The sequence below is a fragment of the Penaeus monodon genome, chromosome 4 (genome assembly GCF_015228065.2).
Source record: "Penaeus monodon isolate SGIC_2016 chromosome 4, NSTDA_Pmon_1, whole genome shotgun sequence".
NCBI classification, from domain to species: Eukaryota; Metazoa; Arthropoda; class Malacostraca; order Decapoda; family Penaeidae; genus Penaeus; species Penaeus monodon.
In genome coordinates this window covers 51,770,169-51,778,617 of record NC_051389.1, presented here as the reverse complement: position 1 = coordinate 51,778,617, position 8,449 = coordinate 51,770,169, and the positions used below count along the sequence as shown (strand labels likewise).

The window sequence follows — 8,449 nt, the reverse complement described above, 5'->3', positions numbered from 1 at the left end:
GAGGGTGGGAGATAGTCAGACGGGGGTGGGGGCGGGGAGAGCAGGGAAGGTGGGGGTAAGGAGGAGAAGGAGGAGGTGGAGGAGGGGGAGGGGAGGAGGCGGCGGCGGCGGCGGCGGCAGGCGGGATGGAGAGAGAGGAGGTAGGGATGGATGGGGAGGGGGGTTGAGCGGGGGGAAAGCGACCTGACTACAAGGAAAGGAGTTGATATTCCAGATTTTCAGAAGACCGAGGATTTGTAGTGAAAACGAGCCGATAACTATGGCTGGTATAGTATCATAACCGCCTGAACAACGGCCCAAGAGCGCGCTACTACCAGATTGCCAAGTACATTGAAGTGTAGTGAGTAAAGCGAGTGTGAGTGTGTGCGTGTAGGGTGGCCCCTCCTCTCTCTCCCTCCCTGTCCCCCTCCCGCGGGTCTCCTCCTGCCCCTCCTCCCTCCCGGCCGGCCCCCCTCCCCAGCGCCGCTCTCCGGCCCCGCGCCAACTAACACCAGCACCAGCACCAGCAGTCTCGTCACAGTGGACATAGCAGGGGGAGGCCAGCCACGCGCACTCCCGCCACCTACCTGCCTTTAATGTGGATCTACAGTGTACACGGCCTGGATCGCATGCCAGTGTGATGTATGCGTATACTATGATGTAAGTGAAGGTGATCTTTGCTCGAAAACGGTGAGGATTTTGCAGTGGAAAGTGAATCAAGGTCAGAGCGGAGAGGGAGGGCACCAAGCGTCGTGTGCTGGAGACAAGAGCGTGGTGGTGGTGTTGCCTCAAGCTTCCCTAATGCTCGCCACCCTAGCCCTGGACGTGGATATAGCCTAGCTGGTGTAGTGTTGGTGGTGTTTGTGGTGTTAGTGAAACTGTGTGGCCAGGGGCGGCGAGGAGCCCTGCAGGCGGGAGTGTGGGTGGAAGGTGGTGGCAGGCCCAGCGTGTTCTTTGTTTGGGCGGTGGTGGCAGCAGCAGCAGCTGTAGTAGCACCACACACACTCCTTCGCGCCTCTCTCCTGTGTGGTGCATCCCCAGTCACCACACCTAGGCTCACCTGGTGGGGATGAACCGAAGGGGGCAGGCAGGACCCCGGGCATGTGGCTGATCCTGAGCTGTGTAACACCAGGGAAGTGACTACTGGGCCGCACCCGCTTCCCTCCCTCCCCCTCCACCCTGGCCCACCACCTCGCTCCCCTGCTCTCCCTCCCCTCGCCCCAAGGCTCGCTACAATCGATAACCCCGTGATAAAACTCCCCAAGTCTCCTGGCAAACTATGGAGGGAATGTTGCATCCCGCACTCGGAACCTTGTCATCGCGGTGCTGATCGGAGCCGCTGAGGTGCTGTGTGTATAGACGTGCTGTGTGGGGTGCTGAGGGCCTGGCGTCGCTGCTGTGGCTGTGGCAACACATCCCTCGACCCGCACCGGTTGCAGCTAGTCTAGCCATAGCGACGTTATAGTGCACGTGATGGTGGATGTGGTGATGGTCGGTGTGGTGATGGTGATGGTGGCGGCCCAGGAACTCGCGTGGAGCCGGTTCTGAGGTGGTGAGTCACAGCGTGTGTACATGTACATATGCTCCATGCAGTGTGAGTTCCCTCAGTGTCTGTGTACGCAAACGTGTGTTTGAGTTTGCAGTATTCAGTGAATGTCTTTTCTCCGCGCGTGCGTGTGCGTGTTGGTGATGACGGAGCTGACTCACTGTGACTCATCCTACACCGAATTACGGAAACGCAGCCGCGGAGCTGGCCCTTCGCTGCTGTGACTCGTTCGCCACGCGTGTACCTGCTGTGGATATCCCAGGTTTGCCACAGAAGTCCTTCAGACACGCTGCGACCTGTCACGAGGCGGGAGACAGAGGTCACCCTGGCTACCCGCACTCGCACCACTCACCCTACATGCTGCACTAGCTCCGCGCCGCGCCAGACGCCGTGCTCGAAGGCATACGCTGTGTACGTACCGACGTTGTGTGCGTGCACGTGTGTGTAGAGCAAGAGTGCAGTTCTGTGTCGCAGGTGTACGCGAGTGACGTGGAGCACCTACGCCTTTGGCCGAGGTCGATGTGCGTATAGTAGTAGCAGGTGTGTAGAGGCGGTGAGCACGGCGAACGTAGCCACAGCAGCGTGTGTATGAGTGAGTGTGATGGTGGTAATGAGGCCAACCGTTACCCGTGCTCATGACGGGGCTCTCCCTTCGCCAGGTGAGCTGAAGCACGCAGGTGTGTCAGCCTCGTCGACCTCACTCGGGAGAGGATGTCGGTGCAGTCACCTGGAACATGTGTACAAATGCATCCAGTCGGGTGTAGATGGTGTGAAGGGTTAAAGAAACTGGAGTAGAGGGAGAGAGTGAGGGCGAGGAGGGAATGCACTGTTGGTGTGAGTGAGGTGTTCTTGGTACTGCTGGAGTGAGCTGTGTCGCCACCACAAATGCAAGTATTGGTGACGTGATGTGTTGTGGCGGTTAATGCGAGGGCAGTTAAAATATGCTGATGTCAGTGTTCTAATGGTGATGCAAGTGTTTTAGTCGCGTTTTTATGGCGATGGGAGGTGGCATGTTGTGTGATTGCTAGTGAGCTTCCTCCTTGTGTTTTGAAGAGCGTTTTTGTGTTTACTGGGATAACAGAGAGAGAGACTGAGAGAGAGAGAGAGAGAGAGAGAGAGAGAGAGAGAGAGAGAGAGAGAGAGAGAGAGAGATTAAGACTCAGTGACTCAGTGCTGTGAGTACCCCTCCCTCTTCCTCCCCGCCCTCTCCCTCTCCTTCACACACAGGACATATCGCCTAGACTCAACCATCGCAGTTCTCTCCCCCTCCTTCCCTTCTGTCTCCCCGCCCTTTCTCCCCCTCAGACAGTTAGCCACCTCTCTTAAGGCTATTGATCACGGCCAATATGGGAGGGTTACACGGAGCCCCGGGGGTTGTAGAGATCGGCCGTCTGTGTTAGTCCTTCGGAGCGAGTTGGTAGGGTTGTTCACTCTTGCCAGCTGATTCTTGGAAGTGTTTGGTGTGTGTGTGGGGGGAGGTAATAGTTTGTGGTGAGCGGGAGTATTGGCGGGGATAGTGTATTGGGGGGGGGGGGGATCGAAAAGGTGACTGGGGAAACTCCCGCGTCTGTGTGTGTGTGAGAGAGAGGGAGAGGGAGAGGGAGAGAGAGAGAGAGAGAGAGGGGGGGGTAGGAGCGAGTAGCGAATCTACTCCCATATGCTTACGTAAATAGCCACTCATAATAATGGGGCTTATCCTGGCGGCGATAAGCCTTTATCAAGGTGGAAGTCCGGAAGGCACAAGTTTTCGTTATTCTGTATGTGGTAATTCCCACTCGAAGTATTTCTGTCATGTTTGAGAAGGATTTTGCCATGGTGTTAGACTAGTGGGAGAGAAGCGGCAGAGTTGTGATTTGGTGGTGTGTAGATCGATTTATTTATTTATTTGCTTTTTTAGAGGGTGGAAATGCCTAAAATTTTGATAACAGGTTCGGTGACGAGGAAAATAGAAAAGGTTATTGAGAAAGGGGAGAGCAGATAAGAGGTGGCGCGAGATAAGATACAGGGAGAAAAATAAGCGAATGAGATTTCGAAGCGAGACTGGCGGTTCTCCCAAGAGGTCGGAGGGTAAGAAAGCAAAGCCAGGTCAGCACTGACACCCGTTTTGATAGCTTGAGTTAGGGGGAAGGGGGTTAGAAAGAGCATGGCGTCAGCAACGCCAAAGTTTAGCTTTGGAGCACATAAAACTGACGTTATGTTGTTACCTATCGCACTTGGTCGATTTTCTCTTGATATATATGGTGCGGTTTCGAATTAACTGGAGTCATGGAACACACAGCCTGAAAGAAACGCACACACACACACACACACACACACACACACACACACACACACACACACACACACACACACACACACACACACACACACTCACTCTCTCTCTCTCTCTCTCCTCTCTCTCTCTCTCTCTCTCTCTCTCTCTCTCTGCCTCCTTCCCTCACTCACTCACTCTCACTCCCCCTCCCTCCCTCTCTCTCTCTCTCCTTATCTATCTACCTATCTCGAGTAAGAGAGAAAAAATAAGAAAGGGAAGAAGCAAGGGCGAGGGAGATGTCTATGGGAGGGTAAAACGTGGAAGAGAAGAAATATGAATACGTGTGAAAGGCGGGCAGCGAGCCAAGACGCGGAGCCAGACTGACGGCGGTGCCAGATCCCGATACAAAGAGCGCAAAGGTGGCACTGGCGTGTGTTTGTGTTGTGAGGCACTTTTTTTGGGGGGGGGGGCGATGATCTACTTGCTGTTGTTGTATTTTGTTTTATTTTCTTTCTTTTGGCGCTCTGTTCGCGGGAGGACACCTCTCGTGGGCTTTCGAGGTAATCGGCGCCCGTCTGCTTGGCTGCCTTCGCCGGTGGCCAGTGCTATTAAGATGATTATTTCATCAGAATATTGATCAACTTTGATTGCAGGGGTTAATGCTCGTGCATTTTTTGAGGTTTTACTTTGATAGTGGGGCTCGTGTAGTGAGTTGTTTATGTGGTTTCGCAAGAAAGGCCAGAAAAGGCGACGAATTGACGTATTTTAACGGTCAGGTACGGTCAGTGACAAGAGAAATGATTAATACAAACTACCTGGCAACTGCGGCATTTATGGCAGGTCGGGGAGCGGGAGGGGGAGGTGGCGTGGTAGAGGGAGGGAGAGGGGCTGGAGCGACCGGATAGGGAAGGGAGGGGGAAGAGGGGAGTACTGAGGAGAAGGGAGAAGGGGGAGGGAGAGGTGGTGGTCAACCACTTGTCTAGCTGGAGGTCACAACGGAGCTTCGCCCACCTCGCCACAACCCTTTTTGCGTGGCTGGGAGGGATTGGTGGAGATGGCCGCGCTCTTTGAGGGTATTGTGCGGACAGTTACGTACACACACGCACATACGCTCGCACAGTATACACTACATACGCACACGCACACATACTGAAACACTCGAGTTCCCACAGGTTCCCACAACCCACAGTCTCCTTGTTTCTCAACGCTCCATCTAAGCAAAACCTCTTATCCTACAATGCAGAATTTGTAATTAATAATCGTTATAATTGATATGTATGCTTCTGAGGGAGTTAATTGTATTACTCTCTCTCTTCTCTCTCTCTCTCTCTCTCTCTCTCTCTTCTCTCTCTCTCTCTCTCTCTCTCTCTCTCTCCTCCTCTCCTCTCCTTCTCTCTCTCTCTCTCTCTCTCTCTCTCTCTCTCCCTCTCTCTCTCTCTTCTTTTCTCTCCTCTCCTCTCCCTTTTCCTCTCCTCTTTTCTCCTCTCCTCTCTTTTCCTCTCTCTCTTCTCTCCTCTCCTCCTCCCCCTCTCTCTCTCTCTTCTCTCTCTCTCCTCTCTTCTCTCTCTCTCTCTCCCCCCCTTCTCCTCTCTCTTTCCTCCTCCTCTCTCTTCCTTCTTCTCTCTTCTCTCTCCTTCTCCCCTCTCTTCCCTTCTCTCTCTCTTCCTCTCTCCCTCTCTCTCTCTCCCTCTCTCTCTCTCCCTCTCCTCTCTTCCTCTCTTTCTCTCTCCCCTCCCCTCTCTCTCCTCTTCCTCCCCCCCTCTTTCTCTCTCTCTCTCTCTCTCCTCTTCTCTCTCCTCCTCTCTCTTCTCTCTCTCTCTCCCTCCTCTCTCTCCCCTCTCTCTTCTCTCTCTCTCTCTCCCCTCTCTCTCTCTCCTCCCTTCTCTCTCTCTCTCTCTCCTCTCTCCTCTCTCTCTCTCTCTCTCTCCTCCCTCCTCCCTCCCTCTCTCTCTTCCCTCCTCTTTCTCTCTCTTCCTCTTCTCTCTTTCTTCCCCTCTCTCCTCTCTTTTCTCTTCTTCCCCTCTCTCTCCCTCTCTCTTTCTTTCCCTTCTCTCTCTCTTCCTCTCTCCTCTCTCCTCTCTCTCCTCTCCTTCTCTTCTCCCTCTCTTCTTTCCTCTCTCTTCCTCTCTTCCCTCCCCTCCCCTTCTTTCCCCCTCCCCTCCTCCTCCTCTCTCTCTCTTCCTCTCTCTCTCTCCTCTCTTCCTCTCTCTCTCTCCTCTCCTCTCTCTCCCTCCTCTTCCTCTCTCTCTCTCTCTCTCCTCCTCCTCTCTCTCTCTCTCTCTCTCTCTTCTCCTCTTCCTCGCTCTCTCTCTCTCTTTTTCCTTCTCTTTTCTCTCATCTTCCTTCTCCCTCTCTCTTCCTTCCTCTCCTTCTTTCTCTCTTCTTTCCTCTCCTCCTCTCCCTTCCTCTCCTCTCTCTCTCTCCCCCTCTCTTCTCTCCTCTCTCTTTTCTCTCTCTTCTCTCTCTCCTCTCTCTCTCTCCTCTTTTCTCTCTCTCCCCTTTCTCCTTCTCTCCCCTCTCTCTCTCTCTCCTTCTCCTTCTTCTCCTTCTTCTTCCCCTTCTCCCTCTTCCTCAACCTGTCTTTCTCCCTCCCTCTTTCATTGTCTTGTCTCCATCTATTTCATTCGGGTAGCGATATCTGATTTAAGTAAGAGACGAAGGTTTTCTTCCTAATTTATCCTGAATATGCAGTATTGTGTAACATCATAATGTAGGATAGTTAAGACCGTAAAATTTAAGCTATTGGTTGTTTAATGATAACCATGGGTTTAAGTGGTTGTCATTTGTTAGATGGGATTTATTGGTTGTTTTGTATTAACCAGGGGAAATGACTGTAGTAGTTATTTTCTTAGTCCTCTTTTGCCATTGTCAGTACAAAAAGTTGGCTCGGTGGGAATAGGTATCGAAGTCGTGATGTTAGTAAGGGGAGCACGTCTTTACGGAAGGGAAGATGGTGCATAGTAGGAAAAGAAGGCTTTGGTGGAATGTCCTCGTTTAAAGACTAGTTACGGATTGGAGTATCCGGATGCACAGCTGGTGGGGAAGGTGTGGAAGTGAAAGGGGGGGGGGGCTAGGAAAGGGTGAGGGAAGTACTACAAAGGTGAAGGCGGCCCAGAGAAGTACTGCCGGGTGAGGATAGGGCGAGGGAGTTGCTGGAGTTTCAGACAACATAAAGACCTTCCCATGACCTTGAGGCGCCCGACCCAGCAGCGTCTGCCTGCCTGCCTCCATCACCACTACACCTTGTGGCTCCCACTCTGGTTTCTCCCCTTCTCTTTTCCTTTTCTCTCCTCTCTCTCTCTCTCTCTCTCTCTCGTTCTCTTTCTCCTCTTGTGCTTTCTCCTCTCTCAGATCTTGTGCATCTTAATTCCACGTCCTTTACTTGTTCGTCTGTATCTCGTCCCTTCATCGGTTGCCTTTGTTTTTCTCCTCGAACATTGTTCTTGTCTGTTGCTTTCTCGGTCTTCTCTTTTATCCTCTCATCTTTTCTCCCTATTATTTCTGTTTCGTCTGATCACTTACCCACCGTCTCCACTTCCTCTCCGTTTCCTTCTGAGCTTGGAAGGCAAGCAGACTGCACATGCAAGTGTTGGCAGGGAAGACAAGTCAAGTTGCTACTTGTTGACAGTAGCAGTGGCAACTTGCCTGGAGAAGAGGGATCAACTGGCAGCTTCACATGGGCGGGCACGGGCGGTGGGAGCTGCCGTCGAGTTGGCGAGTGCTGGGCGGCGTCCCCTTGGCTGCTTGACAGGGTGCTGCTGCTTACTGGAAGAGAGAGAATGAATCCCCCCCCCCATCTGTCTGTCATTCTGTATCTGTCTCTCTCAGAGAGACAGAGACAGAGAGGAGTCATGAAATTAGAGATGGTGCTTGAAATAAAGAGGAGGGGTGAGAGAAGGCGAGATGGAGAGGCATACATAGGGAGATGTTAATTGTGTGGGAGCATGTCTCTTTAGGTGGGTGGTTAGGGTGGGGAGCGGTTGAGCTGCTCGCACGGTCGCGATCAGCAGGCGGCAGGCTGGTATTTCCGCTTTGTCTCTCTCTCTCTCTCTCTCTCTCTCTCTCTCTCTCTCTCTCTCTCTCTCTCTCTCTCTCTCTCTCTCTCTCTCTCTCTCTCTCTCTCTCTCTCTCTCTCTCTCTCTCCACCCTCTCACCCTACCACCTCCTCCTCCTCCCCCTCCTTCCTACCCTCCTTCCCCCTTCCCCTCCATCCTACCCTCCTCCCCCCTTCCCCATGTCTCTTCTTTCATGATCTCTCTCCACCTCCCTATTTCCTCCCCTCTCTACTACACCTTCCCCATCCTCTACGCTCCTTCACACTTCCACTCTCTTTGTTAAGTGTTACGAGTTCGGTAATGCTTGAGTAATAATGGACGAGGCAGGAGGGTCAGATTCTGCCTCGCATATATGGCGTGTTATCTCGCGCGAAATGATTCAGCGGTAACTGTACTTTGTAGTGTGGAGGGACTGATCTGAATATGAGGTAAAATGTGATTTGTGATTGAAAACGAGAAACCACACGGTACATTTTGCGAGGAGAGTTGATATTTCCCACTTTATTGAGGAGTTCACTTGTCTGTCCAACGTAGGGCATCGCTGTTAGAGTAAGCACGTTCGCTGTTGAACGTGTCTGCATTTGAGGTGATTAATTAAAGAAAGCCTATCTCTTT

At 52.6% G+C, this 8,449-nt stretch overlaps 1 protein-coding gene across 1 annotated transcript in view; it reads left to right on the top strand.

The window, feature by feature from the left end:
- The first annotated feature begins 1,692 nt into the window (after positions 1–1,692).
- Positions 1,693–8,449, top strand: part of LOC119572303 (lysine-specific demethylase 3A-like) — a 21,774-nt gene continuing 15,017 nt past the window's right edge. Inside the window, exon 1 of the mRNA XM_037919324.1 lies at positions 1,693–1,936. The gene's annotated coding sequence lies outside the window, so the exon portion shown is untranslated. The remainder of the gene's footprint in view (positions 1,937–8,449) is intronic.